This window comes from Sus scrofa, chromosome 2, assembly GCF_000003025.6.
Source record: "Sus scrofa isolate TJ Tabasco breed Duroc chromosome 2, Sscrofa11.1, whole genome shotgun sequence".
Lineage (NCBI taxonomy): Eukaryota > Metazoa > Chordata > Mammalia > Artiodactyla > Suidae > Sus > Sus scrofa.
In genome coordinates this window covers 132,268,712-132,280,742 of record NC_010444.4, presented here as the reverse complement: position 1 = coordinate 132,280,742, position 12,031 = coordinate 132,268,712, and the positions used below count along the sequence as shown (strand labels likewise).

The following is a 12,031-nucleotide window of genomic DNA, read 5'->3' as shown; positions in this document are numbered from 1 at the left end:
ACCTACAGCACAGCTTATGGCAATGCCCAATCCTTAACACACTGAGCTAGGCCAGGGATTGAACTGGCATACACACGGACACTATGTTGGGTTCTTAACCTGCTGAGCCTCAATGGGAACTCCTGTGAATTGATTTTTAAGAGCTCTTTGTATATTAAGGAAAATATACTTTGTCACACATGATACAAAGACTTGCACTGAGTGATTTATTTTCTGTTGTATTTTTTTATTGCATTGATACTGAATTTCAAGTCACTAATTTTATGTGATTTTTTCCTTAAATATTTCTGAATTTCATACCCATAATCACAGCTTCTCTCTATTAAAAGATAAAAATATATAAAAGTCAACAAAACAAAAAATCTCATGTATAGAATCATTTTGGTGTTTCTGATATAATGTCTAAGGTAGAGAATCAGAGTCCTGTTACTTTTGTCATTGAACAATTCATTTCTCTCACTAATTGTAGGTATGGTTATTAGATGCTACATTTCCACATCTTTTCTTACTTATAAGTGGAATTTTTTACTCTCTCTTCCATTGATTTGCTCCAGCACTGGCACAAACTGATTTATCTGTCTGAAATGTATTAATATCTGATAGAGCTCACCCTTCTCCTCCCCACTGTTTTTTCTTTTTTAATAAAGAAATTACTTATGTTGAGTTTTTCATATGGATTTTAAAAAAATCAAGGTGTCTAATTAAAAATCTCTATCATACTTTGGGCAAATTAATTTATATATAGATAACGGCCATTTTATAATATTGACTGTTCCCGTCCCAAACCAGGAAATGTTTTTATTTAAATCACTTTTATGACTCTCTATAGGGTTATAAATTCTTCTTTTTTATAAGTCTTGTACATTTCTTTGTAAATATATTCCTAGGTGTTTTATCTTTATTTTTATTTTATTTTTTGGTATCTTCTACATAAATGAATTTTAGAATATGTAAGTAGCTGTTGTTCATGTATTGGAAAGCAAAAGAATTTTATACAGTTTTATAACAGGCCAATAAAATTCTCTTATTGTTCTAAAAGTTTTTAGTCGATTGTCTCCAATTTCCCATTTATACAAATGATACTCATTTTTCCCATCCTTTCCAGTTTTATATTTAAAAATTGTGAAATATTTTCATGAAAACAAATACATATAATATATATGTACACATACTAATATGCATGTGTGTGTGTCTGAATGTGTTATGTAACCTAAGTGACTTAAGTATGACGGGAAACCATCACACAAACAGGAAATTTGAACAAGACTAATTCTAAGATCCGTGTCTAACTTCTCTATCCCATCTCATGCTTCTGTCTTCAAAAAGAAGGAACATCAAATGTGTGCTACTGTGGACATGACTAAAATCCTGAAGTCCTAAAGAGAGTCTCAGATATTTTCTGTTAAAAGTTTTATATGTGATTTATCAGTCTTCATTTTATCCAGAGTTGATTTTTAAAAATGATCTAAAGAAAGCATTCAGTTTTATTCTCATCTATGGGGAAAATCAATTGTACCATCATATGATTCTGAATAGTCAGCTTTTTCTACTGATTTGCAATGACATTAGCCAGACTTCAGGTTTTCAAATAGGCAAGGGTCTGCTTATGATTCTGTACTTCACTACACTGGTCTCTCCAGATAAATATCAAGCTCTTAGTTACTATAATCTCCTAATAGGTCTTTACTTCTGTTAGAGAAAGATTCCCATATTATTCTCCTCCTCCTCTTCTACTTTTGTGTCTAACTCCATCTCTTGTCCAAAAACATTTTGGCTATTTCTATTTGTATATATATGTAAATTTTGGAAATATTTACCAACTTACATAAAAGTATATTTATTGGAATTTCCATGAACCTCTAAAACACAGCAGAACTAACATCTGTAAGATAATACATTTATCTACAAATACAGTATATTTCCAATAATACAGGTTTAATTTCATGAATTTTAATAGGGGTATTTACTTTTCTATTTTTTGTTGGATTTATTTTTAAGTCTTTTGTGTCTTCTATGGCTACAATAAACAGTATCATCTTTTTTTAAGTTTTTTAATTTTATTTTTGTAGTATCGTCTTTTTTAATGATAATTTGTATTTTTGTGTTGACAGTTGATTTTTTACATTTACCTTATATCCAGTAAATGTATTAAACTCAACTCATTCCATATTTTACTTTTGTGTTATATCATGTTTTTATGTAGGCAATCACATTATTCACAAAGTAAAATAGCTTTGTTTCTTCCATTCTCATCCCTACACCTCTTATTTATTTTTCTCTTATGATGTGCAGGTTTGAATAAAGAAGCAGATATAGCATAGTGAGATCTTTGTGATGTTATTAATTTTGTAGAGAAGGTTTCTAATATTTCACCATTAAGAATGATGTTTCCCAATGATTTTGGTAAAGATACCTGAGTAAATTTCATCTTATTGGATTTTTTTTCTACATCTACTGAGACAGTGTAGTTTTTCTGCTAATTAACAGAATCTGTTAATTAATCTGTTAGTGTGGGGATTACTGTTTCTAAATACAAAGACATAAAGCCAACTTTATTCTTTTGCATTCACTTCATTTATTTATACAGCACTGCTTTATTTTGAAAAAATTTCCTTTGCTATTTCTGCATCATTCTCAAATAAAACATAACTGTAATTTTCCTTCTTTGTAAAAGCCCTTTATTTTTATATTACAGTAAGTGAAGGGTGTCCCTTCACTACAGAAAATTTAGATTAATATTAGCATTATTTATTCCTCGAATCTATTACTATATCTGCACTGGGGTTTTCTTTGGAAAGATTCTAAAGTGCTGACTCAATTTCTTTAGGTGGTTATAGAGCTTTATGTCCTTCCATTACATCTTATTAAAATTTTCCCATTTCATATGTAATTTTTTTGCCATCAAAGTATTCAGTGCATTTTTAGGATCTTTTAAATATATATTTTAATATATTTAATAAATCTGTGCTAACCTCCTTTACTCATTTCTAAAACTGTTTAATTGTGCCTGTTTTTCTTGATCAATCCTATTTTTGCTCATTCTACTTGTATTTTCATATATTTAATTTTGCCTTTGTTCACATTCATTGCGTTTTTTATTAGTTTACTCTTTATGATTTCTTTCATTCTTTTTTTTTTTTACTTTGTTGTTATCTAACATCTTAATTTGAAAACTTAGGCCATTAATTTCATCATAAAGTGTTTAATGTATATTTAAAGCTATTCATTTTCCTCCATGTGCTGCTTTATCTGCACATTACACTTGCTAAATAGTACATGTGTTATTTTTTAAACCTGAGAATATTCTGGTTTCCCTAGTGATTTCTTCTTTGATCTGTGGGTTTTTCAAAAGAGAATATGCTTGTAAATTTCTAAATCTAGTAGTTTTCTTTTTCTTACCAGTTGTTTAACTTAACTGTATAATCATCAGAAAAATTCACCACTACATTCACTTTTTGAAATCTGTTTTTACACTTGCAGAACAAAATCAGATGTGGTCATTCTTTTTAACTATCCAGTATGTTTTAAAACAGTGGTTGTTTTTTTATCAATTGGCTGTAGGTTTTTTATCTGCCCAATAGATCAATACATTTAGTTGTTCAAATCTCTTCTCTTCCATACAGATCTTTCAGTTCATTTGACCTATCGGTTACAGAGAAGTGGGTTAAAAATTCCCACTGGTTACAGTTATATTTCTGTTTTGCTAATATGCTTTGAAATTATATCATTAGAATCTGGTTCATCTCAGGTTCCCTGATGAATTCTTTTTCACTCCATATCTGGAAACCAACTATTTGCTTCCAGCTGCCTGGAAATATACACTGCCACATAAGGGGCTGTGAAGTTTTGGCTCCCATTCATCAGGGTACATTAAAACCTCAGCTCTCCCATCCAATATTAAGACAGCATCCTGTGAATGAGAAGTTCCATCTCACTTATACTGATAGATTCCTTTTGCCTCTGGTATGTGAAAAATCTTTCTGATTCTTTTGCTTGACTCTTTATTTAAAAAAATCTCTTTTTGTAATTTTCAAGCATTTAAAATGTGGATGGGAGCTTTCAATGTCTTTACAACACCTATCAACCCAAATCACAATGTTAATCCTAATATAAATTTTAAATGTAAAAATAAATACCAACTTACTATTTGAGGTAACAATTTCCTCAAGCAGAAGATTTTATTCATTTCTAGTAAATAATTAGGATATTTGTATATTTAGATGTTCTACCTGGCATAGGAGGTTATATATTTATACTTTTAGTAAGAAGTTTATCTTTACTGAATAAGTACATTTTTAAAGTATATACTATGTGCCAAGTATGCAAGTAACATTGTTCTAGAGGTTGGGAATAAAACAGTGAACTGAGAAGTCAAGAATTCATCATATTACAGATAGACTGATTGACTTATACACAGATATGCAGAGAGACAGACGAGCTGATGGAGAGCTAGAACTGGAAAAGTTTTATGAATAAAATTAAACCAGGCAGAGGAGGATGAGCTGGGGCCGTGGTTATACTTACATTTTCAAGAAGTGTTATCAGAAAGGTCTCGCAAAGGGGAGACCTTTGGGCAGAGACCTAAAGAAGAGAAATGGAGACAGTCGTGTGGCTGATCTGGGGATGAATGTTGCAGGCAGAAGGAAAAGAAGAAGGCAAAGGGTTTTAAATAGTTGTTTGCTGCATGTATCTGAGTTGCAGAAAAGAGGCTGATGCATCTGGAGCCTGGTTAGTAAGGAGGGAAATGGCAGGCTGGAAAGGAAGGAGGCTAGAATACACAGGGGCCTGTGGGCTACAGTAGGGGCTGGAGACTTTCCCAATGAGATAGGAAGCTACTGGAAGGTTTTGAGCAAAGAAGTCAAGACAATTTGTCTTAAAGAAGCTCCCTGGCTCTCAAGTGACAAGAGGCTGTGGCAGGCAAGCGCTAAAAAACAAAGATCAATTAGGAGGCACTGTAATAATCCAGATGAGAGCTGACACTCGCTTGGCCCAGAGTGGGAGCAGGAGAATTAGTGGGAAGTAATCAGAGTCTGAATACATTATGAAGGCAGATTCAAGAGCTGATGAATAGAATGTGGGGAACGAGAAACAGAGAGGGCTCAGGGAGAGTTTCATGGGTTTTCGCTGAGCAAGTGGATGGATGGAGCCTCCATTTATTGTGATAGAGGACCTCAAGAGAGAGCACTTCCAGGCTGGGGGGGAATCATTTTTGTACTTGAATAAACTCTCACTCCATGAAGCTTTGGGTATATTTAAAAATACCTGATACTATTTTAATAAAACTTTACCTAATAACTTATTAAAAATTTCATACAATAGCTAAAATGCTCTAAACCATCTGAGTGTGCATACAGCATTTTTCTACAATAAATTTTCATTGACTTTTCATGTATAAGGATATTTTGCTAAGATAATTCCTATATTAAGGCAATCACTTACTTAACACATATTATTTACTGAATGCCTAATATGCATGGAGCATGATCAAATGGATTAAGAATCTCATGAAAATAAAAAAAAATAGGCATGGTTCTTGGAACTTACAGCCTATAAATAAATGAATGGACACACATTTATAAAGAGAGAGGACCTTAAGTGTTTAACAGACAGACCTACACAGAACATTTCCTATAAGACATGATTATTGATAAGATACAGGAATCATCATCAGTAGGAAATAATCACTCAATGATGTTCCCATCTTTGTAAGGGAATTCTAGGCAGAGGATGCGGCAGGTACCAATGTCCTGTGGTGTGAAACCATGGTCCATTACAAACACTGTAAGAACTCTAATGTGGTTGCAGTGCTGAGGATGAGAAGGAGCCTAGTGTGAAGTACGGCTGAAGAGACAAGACTGGGGACAGATAACACAGAGCCAGCCCAGAAGTTAAGTTAGTTAGACGTACCCTTCAGCATTTCTAGCCCAGCACAGCAATTAACAACATGGGCTTTGGAGCTGAACAGACCTGACTCTGAATATCTACTCAGGTACTTATTAGCTGCGTGAGCTTTGGCAACCACAATCTCCAAAGTAAAGCTAATTTACTGCCCTCCTTCTTCAGGTGGGAGCAGAAATCTTTGGTCTAAATATGCTAATATGCTAAAGTTTTGCTGTCCAATAAATCTCCAAATTGAGCAAGGTCAGAAAAATACTCACAGGATTACATTACTAACAATTATCTTTAAAATTATCATTTCTCTGAGAATTTATACATTTTATAATAATGAAGACCTGAGGTAAGTTTTAATAACTTAGTAATTAAGTAATTTACTTTTGGCTGGAATTCATCAAGAAAAATGAATATTTGTGGCCTAAAAATGAATATTCATGAAGAAAAAAGAACATGATATGTAAATATGGTACATCCATGGTATATCTTTATATATTTGTTACATAAATTATATATTTATGTAACAAAACAATCTAAAACACTATTAAATAACTGTATAAAAGAATAGCTTTTATTATTTACAATAATTTACAATTATTTACATCACAAAATTTATGTCTAAAAGTACTTCACAAAATATATGAGGACAGAGCTACATAATTCAAATAAAAACAATTTTTCAGGCTGAAAATAAGAACATTCCTCTTTAGCAATCAAATGGGGCTCCTTATGTAATAATGACAGACTGAATAGCTGTTATGTACCAGTGCTACTCAAAGTGTGATCAGTTGCCAGAAAGGTAAACTCCTTTTTCTTTTTTTTTAACAGGTTTATATCTAGGTAAGTGGCTGGCACTAGAATGTAAATCAGTGACACCTCTAAGCACACAGTTACGGTGAAGTGACTTTATGTATGTATGTATGTATGTATGTCTTTTTAGGGCTGTACCGTGGCATATGGAATTTCCAGGATAGGGGTTGAATTGGAGCTGCAGGTGCCGGCCTACACCACAGCCACAGCAACGTGGGATCTGAGCCAGTTCTGCAAGCTACACCACAGCTCAAGGCAATGCCAGATCCTTAACACACACACTAAGCAGGGCCAGGGATTGAACTCCTATCCTCATAAATACTAGCGGGGTTTGTTAACTACTCAGCCACTGTGGGAACTCCTGAACTGACTTTAAAAAATATTTAAGACTTTTTCATGAAGCAACGTGATATATTTTGGCATAGCTCCTTCTCTCCTCAGTGGTCACATTTTCAATTTAAGATGACTTATTGTGCAGTTAGTGAGAAAATCAAATTTAATGAACTGTACTTCAAATACTAAAGTAGATTCTAGATGGCTTCTAGTGTTACAAGACAGGAAAGAGAAGACAGAGAGATGGTGGAGAGGAAGAAAAGAGAAAACAACTAAACAAAAATATCTGCCTACTTGTAGAATGAGGAAGCATTTCTTTTTTTTTTTTTTTTCTTTTTTTGTCTTTTTGCCATTTCTTGGGCCGCTCCCACAGCATATGGAGGTTCCCAGGCTAGGGGTCGAATCGGAGCTGTGGCTACCGGCCTTCACCAGAGCCACAGCAACACGGGATCCGAGCCACTTCTGCAACCTACACTACAGCTCACGGCGATGCTGGATCCTTAACCCACTGAGCAAGGGCAGGGACCGAACCCGCAACCTCATGGTTCCTAGTCAGATTCGTTAACCACTGCGCCACGACAGGAACTCCAGGAAGCATTTCTAATTGCAAAAAAAAAAAAAAAGCTGTAGAAAAAGGTAATATGAGATGTGACTACTAAAAAACAGTGTGTAGGTCAAATGCTTTAAGAAACAAGGTTAAAGAAGAGAACTAGGAAGATCTTAACAGTATCTTTATCATATAAGAATGTCCTTAATATCAAAGAACTGAAAAATTAATCTCTAATAGGAGTTCCTGTCATGGCACAGCAGAAATGAATCTGACTAGGAACCATGAGGTTGCGGGTTTGAACCCTGGCCTCGCTCAGTGTGTTAAGGATCCTGCGTTGCTGTGAGCTGTGGTTTAGGTCACAGATGTGACTCGGATCTGGTGTTGCTGAGGCTCTGGCGTCGGCCAGCAGCTATAGCTCTGATTAGACCCCCTAGCCTGGGAACCTCCATATGCCACAGATACGGCCCTAAAAAGACAAAAGACAAAAAAAATAATAATAATCTCTAATGACTGCAGTTTGCTCATCTATAAAAACATAATAACAATACTTAGATCAACTTTTGTGAGGGTGGATTAGATATGAACAAACAGGATTTAGTGCCATGCCTAATAATAAAAGTTTTAAATTTTTATTAGAGAGCTTTTAGCGACCTAAGATAAATATGATATTCTAAAACCTTAAAATGACTTTGTCATTGTGCAGTTAAGAGTTAGCGCCACAAATGTGGGTGGTCCCAAACCTGCACATTTTAGAAAAAAGTCTGCAACCTGCCTGCCTCTTGGGAGCTAACCTCTAAGCCCTTCAACTATCCTGCCTGATAAAAGTTTTGTTTATCTGGGGACCTTGGCACATGTTCAATAGCTAATGCCAACAATGTGATTAGTGATGGGGACTGGAGGTTGACCATCGGAGGGGATGGATGGTCAGCCATGCCTACATGACCAAACTCCCGAAAACCCTGGATACCAAGACTTGAGTTAGCTTCTCAGCATGGCAACATCATGCGCGTGTTCTCACACGTCATCACTGAGCGAATTAAGCACTGTCTACACAATCCACTGGAAGAGAAGTGGAAGCTTGTGCCAGGTGTCTCCTGGATTTGCCTTATGTGCCTTTTTCCTTAGCTGACTTCAGTCTATCTCCTTTCACTGCAATAAACTACATCAGGAGTAAAACAGCTTTGTTGAATGTGAAGAGTCCTTCTAGCAAATCGTAGAACCTAAGGCTGCTCTGGGGGACACTGTCCCTAGACAAAGTCATTAATCACAATGAATATATGAATAAATTATTACTTGAATCAAAGTACAATCTTTACTTCAAGAAATTTCTGTTCATAACAATGATATAAATACACAGACATAGTGAATATTGTGTATACATATGTATTCAACAAACCCTGTCAAAGCTGTGAACCATTTCCTAAGGTATTTTTATTCACAAAAATAGTTTTAGACCTCATCACAGTAAATTAATCAAAGTCCTATTTGTATTTCATAAGTATAAAAATATTTAAACCAATATAAAAACATTCTACTGTTGAGATGTTTGGCTATAAGAAAAATAATCACTTCCCTGACCTATTATTTAGAAAGGAAAATAATTTTGGAAAAACGAATCTTAAAACATTGGTATAAATCATTTATTTCCTCTTTCTTGCTATGGATTCTAACTTAGACTTTTGTATACATACATATTAGATTTAATGTTAATTTCCCAAAGGAAATCTTTAATATATTTTTGCAAGCATTATATAAGATTCTTTTGCAATAGTAAAGAAGGATTTTTTGTTGACATCAATTACTCAAATTCTCACCTCCCAAGAGTCAACTTTATTACTTGGTGGCCCATACTGACTTTTCTAACTATATGTGGAACTGCTCTGGGACTTTCTAGAAATCAAATTCAAGAGAACAAACATAAATGCGCTCATCACAAATCAGTTCAGAAACATTTCAAGTATGATTATAAATGTATTCTTGAATTGACAAGTTTAAATGGAATCATTCTGCCATTCTTAAACTGTGGACTGAAGAATTAAATGACCCATTTTCTGCTTACAGGAAAGATACTGGAAAAAGTCAGAGCCCCCAAAAGAAAGAAAGAAAACTAAAATGAAAAAAAAAAATAAGAGTTTCACTTACGTAGCTGAACTTAATTACACCTCTAAAAAGAGCTGCGTTAGTCTGTGCACACATGCGTGTGTGCGTGCGTATCTACACATGGGCTCACACGTGCACACTGGATGTGTAAATTCAACTAACATCTATGAAAACTGACCCTATCCGAAAGGCTATGAGGGTTTGAACATTGTTTTTTATTTCCTCTTCCTACATTTTTGTTTCATTATGTTTTACATGTCACACTGGATGATGATGATGTAATTTATATCAATGAACTCCCTACTGTTTGTTTCTTCTTTATAAAGACACCATTACTCTCACTGCTACTGTCTCCCACTCTCTAGCATCAAAAATTTTAGCCTCTACTTTTGAGACAAATATTGCTTACTGGTAAGGAGAATTTTTAGCAACTAAGTAGTTCAACATACATCACGTGTCCTGGTATTAATCATTCAAGCATTACACATACCTTTGGCACATCTCTATTGATTTGGGGTACAGCTCTATAAAAGGCAAATAAAATAATATTTTACTACTATTTTAGCCATTCCAACCTGAGTTCCTGATCATAAACCAATGTTTCTACTACATAAAGCTGAAGTGCCTTTTACTTAAATTATATCATTTGGTTTTTTGTTTAAGTAGTTGTAGATTCTCGACCAAACATTTGTATGTTAATAAAACAGCTTGTACTGTGGTTGGTTCCTTAACTGCTATTTTTCCTACATTTTAGAACATGACAGCAATTGCAGAAACTAATTTTATATATCTGCTTTTAAAACATCAAATTTATTTTTAAAGTGAACCCTCTAGAATTCAGAGTACCTGACAAAACTATGTAAGTTAAACTCAGATAGTCTATCTACCAAACCGTTAATATATGGCTGAAATTTTTAATTATTCAGAACGTGCATTTAATTTATAACAATTTTATTTATGACTGATTTGTCCTTACTATCTTGAAATGTTTTAATAATTTTTTCTTGCCTCTAAATCTTATTCTCAGAATTTTTCATTCAAATGATACCTGTGGTTTTTCCTATTATGGTTAAACTGAAATATCTTTAAATTATGAAACTTACATTGGAATTAAGAACCTAAATCCTATCATTCCTGGTGTGAATAAGATCAATGCACGGCAAACTTTTCCTTAAAGGATGATGACTTTATAGTGTATTTATGTTTTCTTATTTCTTTTTTGAATAATAAACATGTATTCTAGAGCACTCGAATGACTACTAAAGCCTGCATAGGGGAAAATAAAAGTGTACCTATACATTTAAAGACAGTGACATCAAAAATCCATCCGTGTTGGTAATACCGTATTTCTTGAACTAGGATAAGGGTACACACCTTGGCGTGATCATTTTCCTATACTTCAGTTTACTTGCATAAAAAGGTATTTTTTTTAAACAGACACCGTATGTCATATACATTTTCATCTAAACTTTTTACACCAATCAAACTCCACTGCCAGCTTAAGGGTACTCAATTTCCTACCGAGTCCAGGTATATAACAAAAGCTGCAGCCTATGATGAGCAGGGAAAGATGGGCCCAGCCTAAAGGGTACAGACGCTACTCAGCTCCAAGGAATGGCTGCCATATGGGACTGTGTGTCTAAATGTTGCCAGGTCTGGAAATGTGAATTTTTATGTCAAATTTATACTTTTTAATGTTGGCAACTGATTCAATTTTTGAAACACTGCCGGCCAAGCTAAATATGTCTTTGACCAAAGAGGCCTCCATAAAGATCACCTCCCTGAGCAGGACTTCAGTAAATCTGAGTCCAATTAAAACACTTTTTATTTGTACTGCTGATACTACGAGCACATAGAGAAGCCTACAGTCAAGTTTAAGTTTGATTCCCTAACCCTCGGCATTCCACTACATTTATTGTCAATATTGACATCCTTCTTACGTAATGTGAATCCCAAACCAACGTCATAACACAAGTATTATCCCCATCGGACCGATGAGGGATTCTAGTCCAAAGACAGTAGCAACTCAATGGAGAGGTTCCGAACAATATGACCTGAGATAACTTGAATTCAAATCCTTCCTCCAACACAGTATTTTTATAACTTTGAGAGGGTAAATTAACCTCTTTAGAGTTTTCTCCCCTGTAAGATGGGTACTCTAACTATATCATCTCACAAGACTACTGTGGGCACACATATAAAGCACATGAAAGTGGCCTACCACACAGTAAGTGCTAGTTAAGTGCTGGTAACACTATTCTTATCATCTGTAAAATGAAATTCTTGCTTTCTATGAATTTTAAGTCAACTATGTAAAGTGCTTAGAATTATGCTGGAGACATACTT

At 34.4% G+C, this 12,031-nt stretch overlaps 1 protein-coding gene across 1 annotated transcript in view; it reads right to left on the bottom strand.

Moving 5' to 3' along the window:
- Positions 1-12,031, bottom strand: part of ADAMTS19 (ADAM metallopeptidase with thrombospondin type 1 motif 19) — a 267,851-nt gene that overhangs the window by 132,374 nt on the left and 123,446 nt on the right.